The following is a 16953-nucleotide window of genomic DNA, read 5'->3' as shown; positions in this document are numbered from 1 at the left end:
AGTGTCTGCATGCTTCATTTTCGTGTGCCATTTTGTAATTTATTCTCAAAGATTCTACTGCAGGAGATATATGGCCATTCTAACCTGGCACACGAGAGAACACATAATGGCCTAATAGTCTCAGAGATTTTCTGTCCAAAATGCTTGTAGTACTAAAGTGTATTTCCAACCACAAAGCCACAGTGTTTGAAAAATTGACTTCCCCCACACAGCATCGGCAAGACTCGCTGTATGCTCACCACCTATATTTTGGGGTAATATATAAATGGGTAAAGGTCAGTCCATTTTGGTTGAGATTTCTTGATCCATTTCTTAATATTTTGTTTTAAAATAGCAATGGGAAGCATTGTCACTGTGTATGACACCTCTGGATTCTTTTTCAATACTCTGGATAACTTCAAGTGACACTGTAAAGATATATATATATATATATATATATATATATATATATATATATATATATTCTGCCAAATTTCCTGCCAAGATTCCCACAGCAGCGTCTGCGCCCCTCAAGTCCTCCCTGCACTCACCAGTCCTCCTTCCTCACAGGGCACCCTCGGGGGCTGCGCCTGAGAACCAGCTAAGACTGGACCAAAATACCCTCCTTAAAATGCAAGAGATTTTATTATTACAAAAGGAAAGCATACTCATTAGCAATGTCAAAAACTTAAGCAGGGTGGAGAAAAAGAACACAGCAATCATAATCCCATGTAGCTGGAGGTGAGATTTTTTGATTCATTGCTATAGAGCATTCTAAATACTTCTTATATCCACACACACATTTTTTTAACAGAAATGAGTTTATGGGTTCTTATCAGTTTTTTACCCTTAATAGCATCACAAAAACCTTTATAATTTCCCTAATGCCATGTTTAATGATGACCATTAATGAGGACACAACATGATTTGCTTAAATAACTTACCTACAAGAATGACAATAATTATTCTATGGCCTAATTTTTACTACATTACTGATTTTTCTCTAGAAAAGAATTCTAGAAGGGCCAAAGGATGTGCATGTTTTTTAAGGCTTTGCACACAAAGAAGAGTCTTTTTGTGTCTTAAACTTCCTGAAATTAGCCCGATGTTTTAAAAGATGTGGAAGTCTACAGTGGTAACTTTATTTCCTTCCTTTCTTTTGTCAAGCTGTTATTAATTTGAAGGTGCCTTTTGCAATTAATGCCATCTTAGAATTAAGGCATTCCAGTCCTGGCAAGATGCCTCCCAGGAGCAGTTGTCCCATGGACAGACCCTCCCACAAGGTGGCTTTGCTACTTCCCCACACCACCCCTCTTTTCACGTTTGCCAAATGACAGGAAGTTTCATGTCTTGGTCATCAAGCTAGTGCATTCCCACAGTTCCGATGCACTAATAATTACCCTTAGCATAGTTCTTAGAAATTTTAATAATTTTAATAATTTATTTTCCACATAGAGTATGACTCTTCCTTGATGCAAAAAAATTGTAAAACATAAAGAGTTTTTAATATGGCATGCTCACTGTACCAGTTTTTACATAAATACAATTTGGTGATCCTAAAATTAAATCTTAATTATATTCCTCTAAAGTTCCATTTGATTAGAAATACCAAGTGAACGCAAACCCAGGGTCAACACAGCATCTCCAAGTCAGCAAGGAAAGTGTGTCCTTACTGGCAGCCCTGTGTGGATCCCTTCCTTCCTTAGGGCCAGCCATATTCCCACCTTTAGTGAAGATGCAATGGGGTGACGTCATAATTCATTATCTGGAAAGCAATAACAGATTTGCAGTGGATCCGGGAGTGCGACTTGGTGTGGAGCACAGATGGGCAGGAACAAGCCACAGCCAGAAGGACAGGATGAAGGCAGAGTCCATTGGCCTGAGTAGCTTGGAAAGCACTGGGTAGAGGGAGCTTAGGAACAGCCCCCTGACCTCATGACATTGACGCTAGCCTGGATCCCGCTTCCTCTGGGCTAGTGCTGATTCAGAAAGCACTTTGCCAGGACGTGGGAACCATGGCACTCAAATCTGTGTCACTGAGACTAGGAAGCCAACTTACCACACGGCTCGGGAGGACAGCGTGAGAAGTTCCTGCCAAGTCTTGTGATTTAACACTTAAAAGGCACGTATGTGTCAAGCTGACATCACTCTCCAGAAGAACTTGGAAGCGGCCCACCTTACATTTGGGTGGATTTGAGTAAAATACCTGAAATGTGCCAATGGAGGCTCCAGGTTCCTTTCAGAAGCATCTGATAACACCTTACTGCTTTAAAATAATTAGAAAATTAGTGGAAAGACTTAATCATAAACCAAGACTCATGTAAGGTCAAATTTCAAGTATATATAAAGTGAGGGGGGGAGGGGGGGAGGGGGTGTGGACAGAAGGTCGCCAGTCCACAGATCACTTGCTACCATGCCTCTACTGGGTCTGTTCCCAGTGCCAAATGCACGTCAGATATGTGTTGATTTTAGATACATGAAACCAATATGATTTTCCTCTTCAGCAAAGAAAATGATATTTTTCAAAATTCATGGGAGCAAAAGTCCATCTTTTAAGGCACTGTTTGAACTGCCACCGTTGAAGGACTGGTGCAGATGTGCACATGACCCTCCTCCTTGTCTCTGGCACAACCTCCTCAGCTGTCAGAGGGTGTGAGATGGAACCCGAGCCGCCTGGCACTGAGCGCCCACAGGCCCTTGTTCCCTATGCAGCCCAGAATGCCAGCCAGGAGCGTCGTGGACACAGCAGCCGCTGCCGGGTCAAGGAACTAGGTCACCACTGCAGCTGCCATGAATGAATAAAGATCTTGAAAAAGAAGTCCATAAGCAAATGACAATGAATGGCTTTTCTCCCCAGTCCAGTTGTAAATCCTGTCTCTGTGCAACAAGGGCTGTTGCCCACTGTGGTCTGTCCTTGGCCTGGGAGATGTTTGGGGATGTAAATTAGTGTTCAGGTTAGAGGGGCAGCACTGGAGCAGGTGACAGGGGGCAATGTGGTCATTTAGTCAATCCTCTGCCTTCAGTGAGACGCAGGATGGTGAACTTAGGTCCCGCCGTCCCAGTGAGGAATTCCTGTTGGAATTCCATCCCAGTATTTGTGATCTGCCTTCTCCAGCTCTTCAGAAGGATGTTGCTACAGGCTTGATGGGGGGATGGGTTCTGCACAGGAATACAGGGGAAGGTGTGGCCACCTGCACCATTTCATGACATTTTCCAACAAGGACTTCAGTGCTTAGAGACAAAGCCTTCTGAATATTTCATTTTGACTCTTGTTATTGTGCCGTGAGTGACATACACCATGATACACGTTCCAGAAAAGACTTTCTGCACAGAGTCACAGAAATGTGTTATCGCCGATCATGTCAACAGAGGGAAGTCCTGGCACATTTTTAGCATCTCAATTTTGAATCTTTGTTAGCTACAATTTACTGAAGCCATTGGGGCCACTGAGATGAGTTACTCTGTCCAGGCTCCAACCAGGCTTGAGGGCATTGATCACATAGGCCCTGCTTGCAGGACTGTTCTGTGCTCATCCTAATTAATCTTATTTGCCCTTCCAGAGCCCAAGCATCACCCAGCTGTGGAATGTGGCCACACTGCTGGGAGCACAGACCCTCCCCTGCTCCGTGGTGGCTCCAGCCCAGACAGAGGAGTGTCTGTCCCCCCTCTCTCCCTCCTTGAGCCAACCCTACCAGCTACCCTCAGGGCCTAGTGTGCGGTGGGTGGCAGCACTGGGAGCACATGGATGGTCCTAAGGAGCCCGAGGTTGTGGGGGGGGCACATAAGAGAACACAGTGTGGGGGGGATGGGAACTAGGTCGGGTGTGTCCAGGGCAGTGGGCACATGCCAGAGAAGAACAAGCCTAGCCTGGGCTCAGGGGGTTCCCGGGGTGATTTCTGAATTGAGAATCACAGCTGAGTTGCTATAGTTAGCTGAGGAAAGCTCGGGGAGGGGCAGGGGCAGCACAGCTCAGGAGCAGAGGATGCAGGCAGCTCCCCAGAGACCAAGCTGGGCATGGCCTGGGCCTCTGTCCCTGCGCTTGGCCCCTACTGTGCACTGCAGCCCCTCCAGGACACCTCAAAAAAACAGTTTGCCATTTCTCCATAGGCCCCTTGATGAGCCGTTGGCCTTCTGAAGACTTGATTCAGTCATAGAGACAGACAGACAGACAGGGATGGAATTTCAATGAATAGTTAGGTCACTGTAATTATTCCTAAATATTCACTGAAAGCCCATTTGTGCTTGTTGTGATCCAAGTTGTTGGACAATTTTTTAAAATATAGAATAATGTTAGCCGCCCCGCCCCCCCCCACCACCCTGTTTGGTGACATTACTGGAAGAAAAGGGGACCTATTCCACCCTAGAGAGCATCAACCCAGATGCTAGTGGCCCTGTGGCTGCAAACCAAGGGGGCACTGCACAGCAAGCCGCTGGCCCTTTTCTGGTCACTGTCATTCAGCTAAGTGAGCGTCCCTGTAATGTTATAGGATCAAGAAAGCTATTAGTGAGGAGGCCGCGTGGAGGATGGCACCTCATTCGCTCACCTGAGGTCCGCCATTATCTCAGCAGCTGGGAAATGCAGTGGAGGTCCCGCTCTTTAGCCGCCTTAATTAGTTTGCTTTCTACCTCCTTAGCAAAGCAGTAAGATGGGGGAAGGGAAGACAACAGGCGGGGGAGAGTCGTGTAAGTCTGAGTTTTATTTTATAATTTAGTGACGCCACAGGTGTGAGTGCTGCTGGCAGATAAGGCTTTCAGGTCACTGAAGGGCCTCCTCCGCTCCTGCTCAGGACCCCAGCCAGCGTTATCTTGTGCTAACAGCTGTCCAGAGGAGCCCCGGAGTCCAGAATGGGCCAAGGCCTGGGTGGCAACTGCTCTGTGTTTCTGGCTTCCACCACTGTCTGCAGAGATGCATATCCAGGTAGGATAATGTGGGAATGGATCCCGCCATTATTAAGCAGCCCCAGCTGTGACCTGCTCTGAGCCTGGAGAACACAAACAGAACCATTAGCCACCTTAGCTCCTGAGGGAGGCCTGGCTGAGTAGAGGTCTCAGACCCAGGGGTTCTGGTGGCTGCCCTCCCTCTTTAGCTGGAATACTCATGAATACAATGTAGGGCAGAGGACCTGGGGCAGGAACCCCTGAGTTCCAGCAGAGACCTGGGTAATGCAGATGCCCAGGGCCTGCTAACTTTCCCTGGAGACAGGCATGGGAAGGAGTCGCGTTCTGGAGGTCTGGGTCAGCTTCTTGCCTTAGAGTACGCTTTGCTTCAAGGGTGAAATCCCAATTCTAACGACAACTTTCCAAATTAATTCTCAAGTGCTGAAGAATTGCCGCCTTAGCTATCACAAATGGAAGTTCAGTTGCTCCGTGCGAGGCTTTCTGCTCCCGGGACTTTACGCCTGGAAGCAACTCTTTAACCCAAACCTCTGGGTTGGCTAAATGGAGAGCCTGCCATAACCTGGGTCGAAGGTGAACACAGATCCTGATGGCATGTTTGTTAGCAACCCCATAAGGAAGGGTGCTGCTGGAGACCATCACCCTCCTCTGCTGTGTGCTCTGAGCACAGTCTGCCTGTGACGAATGGTCTGGTCGCTATCTATCCTTGGTACAGGATTTGACAGAGTGAACAAGCAGGAACAGTAGACACCCGGAGACACAGTGAAGGTTAGAGATAATCCCGAACAGCTCTTCCTGTCTGCACTTCTTGAACAAATGGCTCAGAGTGTGTGGCAGAAAGAATCTTATGTTCTCACTGTAGACAGTTACACCTTGTTTTCTTTAATCTGACTCATTTTCTGTACCCTGCAGTTTCTTCCTCCATCGGTACAAAATGGAACTCAACTCTCCCAAAGGCTGAAGTAGAGCAGCCATCATTGGAGGGAAACAAAACTTTGAATTTAAATAATTAGAATCATTAAAACACTCATGGTTCTCTAACCTTCCTGATGTCCCTACTTACCTCTGAAATGTTGAAGGTGTTCTCTTCTTTTGTCTTGTGATACCTTCACTGAGCACCTTCATGATCTGAGCAGCCCTTGGAGTAGCGGCTCTGCACTGTCCACTGGGCTCCTGAGCACGTGGAATGGGGCTGGTGCAAATGGAGCCATTTCGCAAGTGCACAGGATTTCCGAAGCTTGGGGGTGAAAAAGGCAAAGTAACTTGGTAACCAGCTCATATTGGTGACATGTTGAAATTATAAGACTTTGAATTTAAGTGACTTAATTTAAGTCACTCCACCGCTTTCTTTTTCCTCTTTGTAGCTACAAAAACATTTTTAATCATTGTGTCAGTTGGACAGAGCCATTCTATACCATGTCCTTTCACCAAAAGTGTTAAGATCAAAAGAATGAAATGGTACAGAATTACCATTGTGGACCAGTTCTGTTAGGAATGCCCTCCCAGGACCAAAAATGCTTTCCTTGGTGACTGTCTTCTCTGGCTCCATGGCTGGACACCATTAGCCACACAGGGGTGCTCGAGGCTTCTTGGGCCACACAGCGTGGTGTTGGGCTCCTCTTGCCCCAGGCAGCTGGCTCAGCCCGGCTGAGTGTCCACACCACAATCCTGATCCTACAGCCCCCGTCACACCACAGTTCCAGACCTGGTTGCCAGCCCTGACCCTGTCTAGCCCTAGACCCTCACCCCAGCTGCCTGGGAGCCACATCTCCTGCTCCCCTGTGTATCCCAACTCCAGGGTCCAGAGGAAGAACTGCCACCCCTCCCTGAAACCCCCCAGGACTGGCAACTCCCTGGCCCTGAGATGAATCCTCTTTGAGGCCCAACACCTCTAGCAAACTCAGGCAGTCATAGTTGTCCTTGTCCTTGTCCCCCCTTGTCCTCCCACTCATGCCCTGTGCTCCCACAGGACCTCAGGTCCATTACACAAGGAGGCTGTGGCCAAGCAAACTCTGTGGTGGGAGAGCACCCAGGCAGCAGCCCTCGCCCAGCACGCAGGACATGCCTGTGGAAGCTGGGTGGGATGGTGGCTCCTGGGGCCTGGGAGTGGTCACCTATGACTAAGTCATAGTTCTGTGCAGACCCCTGGGCACCTGGCCCAGGGTATGCACTCAGGGACTTTGTGCAGCAGGAATGAGCTAGAGCAGTTTCCCTGCCTCAGTCACAGTGATCGTGTTGACATGCAATTCCTGACCCGGTGCTCCTGGGCATCGGGTGCCATTCCACTTGTCTCCCAGGTCCCAGGTGGTGCTGAGGCTGCTGGTCTAGGGACTCCTGGATCACTGCTGGGACCAGCATTGTGGTTTCCTCTGAGTTCATGTTTCAGAGGCCCCTGTTGTGGTGATCCAGGCCTCCCCTGATCCAGAGGGTCTCCTGCTGGGAAGAGCAGGGATGGAGCAGGGCCTCCCCGCACAACCTCTCCCCAGCAGTTCTGCCCAGGAGTCTGCTTCAAGAACAATCCCCCCGCCCTTGTTTAGTAGCCATAACGCTTCAAGGGCATTTGGATTTCCCAGTCCTTGACTTTCTCTGGGGCTTTACATCTGCTCCTAACCCTCTCTTCCAATCATCTTCATTCTCTTTCTTCCTCATCTTCTTTTTTCCAACAACTCTGAGCCCTGTCAGAGTTGAGCCTCTCCGCCCTCACACCCAGGACCACAGCCTTGGAGTCTGGCTCATCACTGTACCCTTGACCCCGACCCTGGGCTCTGAGTTCACTAAGGAAGTCCCCTGGCCAGATGGCTTTGTTCTTGTCCTCCAGCTCTCAGGCCCACCCCTCCATTGTCACCCAAGGAATCCACCACTGCACCACCTACCCATCTGCGTGTCTGTGTGGCAATTACTCTGTGAACCCCTGGTACCTCCTCAATGATCACACAGCATTAGAGCTGACTTGAGTTTGAAGTGACTGCAGCCCATCCAAATGGAAAGGCACAGTAGGCGGCATGCAGCTCAGAGGGGGCCAGGAGCACAGGCTAGGGTTCAAGTTGTTAGCAGAGAGGCCACCGATTAGGCCTCTTTGTCTGAAGAGACAGAGGTGATGAGCATAAAAGCAAATGCCATTTCCAGGTGCCGTTGCCCCTGACTTAACTCACCCGGTCCCTTCCCTATGAGCCTCTGTGCCTGCATGGGACTATTTCATAAGATATTTTTTTAACATTTTACCTTTTATTAAGGCAAGTTTGTGAAAATAATGTAATACAACCAGATCTTTTCATGAACTTTCCACTGACAACATTTTTTAATGTAAGAAACATACAAAAAAACCTACATTTTATAAAAAGTCACCTCAATACCAGAAAATAGTTAATGAAAGATGTTGAACCCAGTTTACTTTTTAAAGAATGCTCTTTCCTTGACTCAAATTCCAAGTGTTATTCATCATCTTTAGAGCCAGTTTTGCTTAAATGCTTCACGACATCAACCCAGTTCCAGCCTCGAGGAGGTTCCCCTTCGTGGTCTGTTGTGTCTGCCAGTTTACGTTTCTGGGCTTTAGAAAGTTGTTCTTTTTGTCTTTTTTCTTATTTGATGGAGCTGTATTTGGAGTTTCAACAGAGATGACATTGCTTATAGATTTTGTAGAGTCAATGGGATGATGATTCCCATTGAACTGTTCTTTATTGTCTTTGGCATATTCAAACAATGTATAGGTCATAGCAGTTCCAAGATTCACTTCCACAGCTTCCTGTAACTTCCTGTAACTCTGCTTTACAGCTGATGATATGGTGTTGTTAAAAAAGCATTCATAGATATAATTGGAGGTGTTTGGGGATAGGTTTCTGTCCAGGAAATCTCTATTAAGAAGGCTTTGGGATCACCATTTTCACCTATCGAAATATATGCACTAAGTACTTTTTGTTCCATTTACTTTATTTCTCCCTTTTTATCATAGAATCAACTTCCACTCTCCCAACATGTGTGATATTTTTCCTTTGTTTTTTGTTGAACAGTTTGAAAGCAATGTCTTCAAATATACATGGGTAAAGTATCCTAAGAACATTCTCTTTTATAACCACAGGACCATTATCACAGCCTATATTGAAATAAAACTGGACTTAATTCCCGGAAACTTTCATCTCCTTCAAAAATAGAACGGAATGCTTCTAGTTCCATCTCCTGGTCCTCGTCCAGGCGGACAGTATTCAGGACAACTAAGAAAAAGCAAGGGCAGCGGCTGGAGGCCAGGACATTCCCCTTTGATGCAGGGTGGGGAGTAAGCTCCTCGGAGCCGTAAATCGAGTTCACGTGCACACTCGGCGGTCTGCAGCATCCAGCAGGACTAGGTGGGCAGTGGGCGGAAGGCCGAGGCCGTGGCAGGTGGGGCGTTCAGGCGTCTAGTAGGAGGCTGCAGGGCAGCAACGGCAGAGGCTCTGCAAGATATATTTTTGATTGATTTTTTTTTTTTATCATTGATGACTTTGGAAAGAAAAAGAAACTCCAAAGATAAAAGCCTCCAAAACATGCTAGCAAGGCTCCCCAACATGGTTGAGCTGGCCCTGCCCCAGGGTGCCAAGGGCCGGCCCAGGTGTTCAGGGGAAGCATTTGGTCTCCCCTGCTGTGCTAAAGAGCATAAGGATGCCCACAGGCACGTGGGACAAATTGGGCTCAAATTGCCATATGGCTTGGATTTCACATTTTCCAGGGCAGAGTCTAATCATTTCTACAGAGTCTAATGCCTTGCAGCAGATTGAAATGATAAGGTCACACGGATTAGAGACCAGTTAAAAATTATAGAAGACATATGCTATGCATTTTACTAATGAATGGCCATATTCAAACATGTTCACTAATTAATGGCAATATTTGAATGGGTCCACTAATGAATGGCAATATTTGAACGTAGTGTTGAATTTGATACCCTGTGACCAGAGCTCCATTTCTAGAAGGAGCCAAATGCTCCATAAGGTCTGGGAAATGCAGATTTGAAAGAAAAATTGGTCAGGCCTTCCAAGATGTTAAAAGAATTCTCAGAGACTGAAATCTGCCCACCAACAAGTTTGTTTAGATGAACATTGACAGTGCGAATATTATCGTCAAATCCTCCAAGAGTCTCAGCTGCTACCAAATCCTACTTCAGCCTTTGGAAACAAGGGAAACCATGAATCCAGAGGGATAGCAGGGAACTCAGAAGAAGGGCATCATCACCATAGGAGTTATTCTTTAAAGTGGTAAAAAAGAAGTAAGAAAGGAAGGGGGGAGTTAGGGACAGAGTCACTGCCATAAATTGTACCTGGCCCAGCTTCCTGTGTCCCCTGGAGGGCTGCTGTTAAGACACCTAGTAGCCCTTGCTGAGGGTTGGTTCTGTCCTGTAAGGCCCCAGACACAGCACAAGGGGGAGCCTGAGGATCCCCGTCCTGTGTTTTCCACTGGGACCTCCAGTGTGTTGGCTTCCTGTGATGAAATCTACACAAAATCCTTTCCCAGCAAACAGGCCAAACTCAGGCCAGGATGATCATGCAGACAACTGACCTCACACAGCAGGAACTGGGAAGGGACTGAATGGCGCTGACACAAGCCACCTTGACCCTGGTTCAGCCACATGGATTAGACTTAGAAGTGGTCCAGAGTTACTTCCTTGGCTGGGAGTATGTCTCTATGGTTACATAACACATATTAAAAGCGCTTAGCAGGCTGGGGATGTGGATCAGTGGTAAGCACTTGCCTGGCAAGTGTGAGGCCCTGCATTCAAACCCAAGCACACACAAAGAAAAGTCTTATGTTTGATTTGACATTCTTTTAATGTGTCTTGACAAATGCAGTGATCAGTAACGCATGAGCTAGGATGGGGAGAGGAAGAGGAACCTCACAAACTTCACATACCTGCCGTGGAGTTCCCAAACACAACCCGAATGTGATATCCATGTACCCTTTGACCCAGCCACTTAGCTTCTGGAAATGATCCCATGGTTTTCCTTTCACATATCTAATACCTGCAACATGCTGCTGTGAGGAAGTCCAGCACCGTGGCCACTCCCAGGGACCCATCCAGCTGTCTGTGAGATGCACTCAGCGAAAATCCAAAGACGTTAGCACAATGCAACATACAATATTTTACATACCACTTTTGTTTAAAAACAACATACTTATGCGTGTATGTGCATGCTCGAAAGCATCAGATATTTATGAAACAATGCACATATGAACAGGTGACCATGGTCATCTCTGTGAAGCCTTGCTACTGACCAAGGAAGGAGACTTATTTTCCACATGCACCTTTTGAAAGTGTGTTTATGTACATGTGTCATCCATTCAAAAATGACATAATCTGTTTTTTAAAACATGTGACCATGTAAATTATATTTCAATAAAACTATTAAAGAAAATGAAAAACAAATGGCCAATAAACATCTGTCAGTTTGAAAAAAACTATCTTACAGTAGAAAGTAATTTTCAATGTCCTGGTCCATAACTATAGATTGACTAGCTTAGTTCTCATCCCCAGGAACATGCCGTCCCCCACACCTCTGTCCACAGCATCTGTGAAGCGTAGCCTCAGCTGCTAGAAGCAGCTGAATGGAACTGGTGTCTTCATTGTGACCCGGTTCTGAGGCAGATACTGGTAACATTTCCACTCCATCGTGTAGCAAGCACTCGAGTTAAGACTGAAACAGCAGGTGGATGCGTCCTTGTCCTCAATGAGACAGAGGATGTGTCAGCAAAGGGTATTTTCAGAATTCCTTTAAGAGCCCTCTTGAGTAGAAATTAAACCAAGGAAAGTAAGGGACATTTCAAGGCAGCAGACCTAAAACAAATGTAACTTTGGGGACACTACCTAGATGTCACCATATTTTATGGGAAACTAGGTAGCATTGTATAAACATCCTTGGTGCATTAGTATAGGATTTGGGAAATACAGAGAAATTTGGGCACTCAGCTATAACCAGCTGCCTTAGAATCATTTATTTAGCCATTTGGAGGTCGCACATAAAAGATCGCCTTGGTCTGTTTGAATTGGAGCTTGGCACAGTTTAAGATGGCCTTCCACCACGGATTCTGAGATTTTAAGACATGGTGTGCTTGAAAGGAAATAATTTCACTTTCTTCTTTTCAAAATCATGTTTTAGTGCATTACTATCTGACACCATTTCCGCTCTGTGACATTGTCTTGTCAATACGAGTTTTGCATACATCAATGGCTGGTCACCCCACCGGGACCCCTAGTCTTTTGATATGTTATTTTTAACACAGAGAGACTGAACATACATATCTCTGCCGCCACCTTCAGGAAAGTCATGTACTGAAAAGAATCCTATTTCTTCTGTCCCCAAAGAAGTACAAATGTGGGCTTCATGCTTTTGATGTTTCCCTTGACTATAGCAAGGGGTCCTAAGATGGTATTTGATTCTCCTGTTCTTTTGACACAGAACTTCAAGAGCTGTGGAAGAAAAATAAATGGCACATAATAGAACGCTTTCCTAACAGATGCAGGCATGACAGAAAACAGGCACAAAGAAATTTTGGCTTCCATATAGAGCTCATTCAACTGTAAGTATCAAAATCTTATTTTAAAGGGTCATTACTTGTGGGTACCAACCTTCTCTTAATGTTATTGATCAGCAGTCCCTTGAACATCCTGATAGTAGTGGAAACTGTTCCTCTGCTTCTTTTTCATCCTTCCAAAAAGAAAATATACACACATTCCTTTTCGGATGTGCCTATTATGGGCATTTGAGAAGTCAGACTCAGACATCAATCAAATAGACGTCTGCACTGACGTGATTAGGAAGGAGTGACATGGCGGACAATTCTGACACTTTCTTGGTAGCGGGGATTGTGTAAGGGATTGACAGTGACATTCCTCTGTGTTCATACGTGTGGACAGAGGGAGGCAGGCCAGCATCCCCCTCCATAAGCAGAGTCTCGCCCTGTGGGAGTTGACAGTGGTATCCTAGCTTCACCTGAGTCTTCCACATAATTATCATTATTACCAGGATGCTAGGAATTCCTCTAATCAACAACGTGCTTTCTGTCACTTATATTTCCATAAAACCATATTGCATCATAAACCTACGAGAAAACTACTGTTGTTTACCATCTCCCAGAAACTGTGTTAAATATCCAACATAAAGGTTGGCCTTCTTTCCAGATACAAAATTCTAAAACAAAAAGACGTTAGGATCACAGGATAATGAAGAGGGCCTCTGTAGCCAGGTCTCTCTGACTTCAGAGGTTCTGTTTTTAAATACTAATCTATATCTGGTTTTTAACATAAACATCTGCTGTGTTATTTCATGAATTATAATATGCTGTCCTTTCACATGTCACCCAGGCCAAATTTCTTTCTCATCCTAAAGGTAAATGCGATTATGTGGCCCATAAGGATGGGCATACCTTCTGGAAATGTGTCATTGGGTAATTTTGCACTGTGGGAGCACCCTAGAGTGTGCTTGCTGATACCAACCTAAATGCACAGTCCATCACACACCCAGATGATGTGGCAGAGTCTGTCGCCCCTGCACTGCAAACCCAGGTGGCCTGCTCCCGTACTGCGTGCTGCAGGCGATGGGCACACCATGCCAAGCATTCGTGGATCTAAATGTACAAAAATGACACAGTATAACTGCAGTATAAAGGGTAAAGTGGCACAGCTGTGTGGGACTGGAAGCTGCTGTGGTAGTCAGCACATGAGCAGTGAGGAGTAAGGCCAGGATGTTGGTGCTCTGCCGTAGACCAGCACCTGCCCACTTGGGCTGTACTGCATTCATTGTAAAAAAAATGTTCTTTCTTCAGTGATAAATTAGCTTATTGTGACTTTTACTTCATACACCTTTTAAATTTTTGACTCTTCCATAACAAGTTAAAACAAACACATTGTACAGCTGTACAAAACATGTCTTTCCTGCTAGGTATGGTAATCCCAGCAACTTGGGAGGCTGAGGCAGGAGGACCACCAGTTCAAAGCCATCCTCAGCAATAGCAAGGCACTAAGCAGCTCAGTGAGACCCTGTCTCTAAATAAAATACAAAACAGGGCTGGGGATGGGGCTCAGTGGCTGAGTGCCCCTGGTTCAATCCCCAGTACCAAAACAAAAAAACCAAAAAATATTATTTCTCTACACCCTTATTCTATAAGCATTTCTATTTTTTTAATGTTAAAAACTAACACACAAACAAACTCATTACCGGGGCCAACAGGGGAGCAGGAGCATCAGTGTCCTCATCTCCCACCTTCACGTCTTGTCCCTTTGTCTTGGGGGCAGTCCCATGCGTGGAGCTGTCACCTCCTGTGATAACAAGGGCTCTTGAAGTCCTCCTGAGGGACCTGCCCATGGCTCTTCTGGAGGAGGTGTCCTGTCAGAAACACGCCCAAGGTGGTCGCTGGCATTGCTCCTTGGTGTCACCCTGGGTTTGCCTGTGGGCGCTGAATGCGCCTGAGCCTTCCTCCGTTAGTGGAGGCCGGTCAGTGCTGGGTGCTCTCTGGGTGTGGAGGGCCTGCCCAGGTCTGCAGGAGCCCCACGAGCCTGCAGGTGGATCTGCTCAGGGTCTTTACGGACCTTCTCTGCAGCTGCCTCTTCTCTGACCTCTCCCAGGGCTGTGAGCTCACTGGTTGGGAACTGTTTCATCACCTGGTGACCACTATGTGTGAAGGGCCAGTGGTGGCTGAACTTGATTGTGTGTTCATGGCTGTCCCCAACACATGTGGGTCACAGGGCAAAAATAAGATTTCACTGCTAAAAAGGGTTCAGTTACTACTCAGTTTTAAAAAAATTGACATTGGGGCTGGGGATGTGGCTCAAGTGGCAGCACGCTCACCTAGCATGCATGAGACACTGGGTTCAATTCTCAGCACCACATAAAAAACATAAATAAATACAGATATTGTGTCCACCTAAAACTAAAAAAAAAATTAGAAATTTTAAAAAAAAGATTCAAATTCTTAAAAAAAATTGACTTTGAAGTTAGCCTTTATTCAAAAGTTTATTTGTTTGTTTTTATTTATTTTACTATTTTATTATTTTATTTATTTATTTATTTTACAGTAGAATGCATTTTGTCATATACGACACAAACGGAGCACAACTTCTCATTCCTCTGGCTGTACGAGTCACTCCACTATACAATCTGAAAAAATACAATCTGAAAAAATAGTTAACATCAATTTTTAAAATGATAAACATATATTTTATTTTATTATCAAATAACAACATTCCTGATCCAAATAGATGTTAACGTGTACTTATATTTTGTCATAATATTAATGACAATGTCACTGAAGGGAAAGAACACATCTGCACTCTAATGTCCCACAACATTCGACTCCAGTCGCTAATGAGAAATGGAAAAACATGCAGCTTGAGCATCCTTAACCTGAATTCCAAAATGCTCCAAAACCTGAAACTTTTTGAGCAGTGACATCATGCCACAAGTGGACTCCACACACATGATAGGCCACAGTCCCAACACAGGCTCACTGAACACAGTGTATACAGTTGCCTTCAGGCTCTGTGCTTGTGCGAGGTATATACAAAACAATCATTTTCATGTTTTGACTTGGGTCCCATCTCCAAGGCACCTCATTATGTATGTACAAATATCTAAAGATTTGAAAAAATCCAAATTTCAAAATACCTCTGGCCCCAAGCATTTGGGGTCAGGGATGCTCAGTACCTGAGGATCGACTGTGGCATCTCTCCATAGAGACGGTTGCATTCTAAAATGCCTTCCTTTTCTGCTTCTTATGTCTTGAGATCAAAATAATGTTCAGGTTGGGTTTTTTAAAGCAAGAAGCCAGACATGGGGCAGGGGAGAAGGGTGTCCACATGGGGCGATGTCTTGAAGGGCAAGCGTGTTGGGTGGGCCGCCCTTTCTGAGCAAGGAGGACTGGGGATGTCTCTGGAATGAAGTTGGTCTTGCTGCGTCGGTTCATCTCGTTTTCATCTTTCTGCTCATATTCATCCCATCTTATGCACAACTGAGCCGAAGTCCTGGCTGATGTGACAGATTTCAGCCTGAGAGTCCCAAGCCTCTGCAGCTCTCTGGGTGTTCTAGACACTGGTGGCTTTCCCAGGGTGTCTCAGTGTCAGGGAGGGGTGACATCACCAGGGTATCACATGCAGACCCTCACCCCCAGCCTGGACAGCAATCTTGGGTGGCTGGGGACAATGACAATAGGACAGACCATATGGAGGCCAGGATCCCAGACAGTAGCCGAACAGACACAGCCTTGCACAAACCCAGCAGGAGTCCACTTTTTCTGTGTCCTTCTGTGTAAGATGCAGGGTGAGGGCAGGGGCTCCCCTAGGTGCCTTGGTAGGTGGGAGAGACACAGACAGGAGCTCTGTGCACCATTGATGGCGAGAGCCAAACAGCGCCATGCCCAAGCCTCCTGAGCCTGAGCTGCCAGACCAGTCCCACCCTCGGGGCTCAGACAACAGACATTTATTTTCATAAACCTGGAGGCGGGAAGTTCGAGACCAGGGCATCAGAAGGATTGGTTTCTTCTGAGGCCTCTCTCCTGGTGCTCAGAGGGCCACCGCCTTGTATACTCACGGGGTCACCCCCAGCCAATGTCCTGTGCTCTGATCTCCTCTTCCTATAAGGAGACTGTCATAGGGACCCATCTTGATGACCTCATTTTATTTTAACTACCACTTTAAATTCTGCCTCCAAATGCAGTGTACTCTGAGGAACTGGGGGTTAAAATTAAACATACGAATGCAGGGGGGTGGGGGATTCAGCCTGTAATAGCCCATTTCTTTTCATAACAGGCTTTCAATACAAAGGAAGCCATTGACGTGGACACAGAAATCTTCTATGTATATAAACAAATATTGAATGTGAAACTCTGGGAAGAACTTGCTTTCCTTGTTTCTAACAAGGACTTTGCTGCAATATTTATTTGCACTACTTTCTTCTCCAATGGGCTGGAAACATCTGGAAGAGAGAAAACATGACTCATTCCCCTTTGCAAGCCTGCTAAGGTGCTCAGAACATTCTAGTAAAGAGTGAAGGATCCCATCAAAATTCAACAAAAAGTTAATGTGACACAGAAAGCATCACAAAGGTTAGAGGAATGCACGTG

At 46.0% G+C, this 16953-nt stretch overlaps 1 pseudogene; it reads right to left on the bottom strand.

The window, feature by feature from the left end:
• Window positions 1-8114: 8114 nt before the first annotated feature.
• Window positions 8115-14494, bottom strand: LOC143389309 (RWD domain-containing protein 4-like; annotated as a pseudogene).
• Window positions 14495-16953: the final 2459 nt, after the last annotated feature.

The sequence above is a fragment of the Callospermophilus lateralis genome, unplaced genomic scaffold (assembly GCF_048772815.1).
Source record: "Callospermophilus lateralis isolate mCalLat2 unplaced genomic scaffold, mCalLat2.hap1 Scaffold_94, whole genome shotgun sequence".
In the NCBI taxonomy this organism is placed as follows: Eukaryota; Metazoa; Chordata; class Mammalia; order Rodentia; family Sciuridae; genus Callospermophilus; species Callospermophilus lateralis.
The sequence above is the reverse complement of the archived record's forward strand: the minus strand, read 5'-3'. Positions and strand labels throughout refer to the sequence as shown.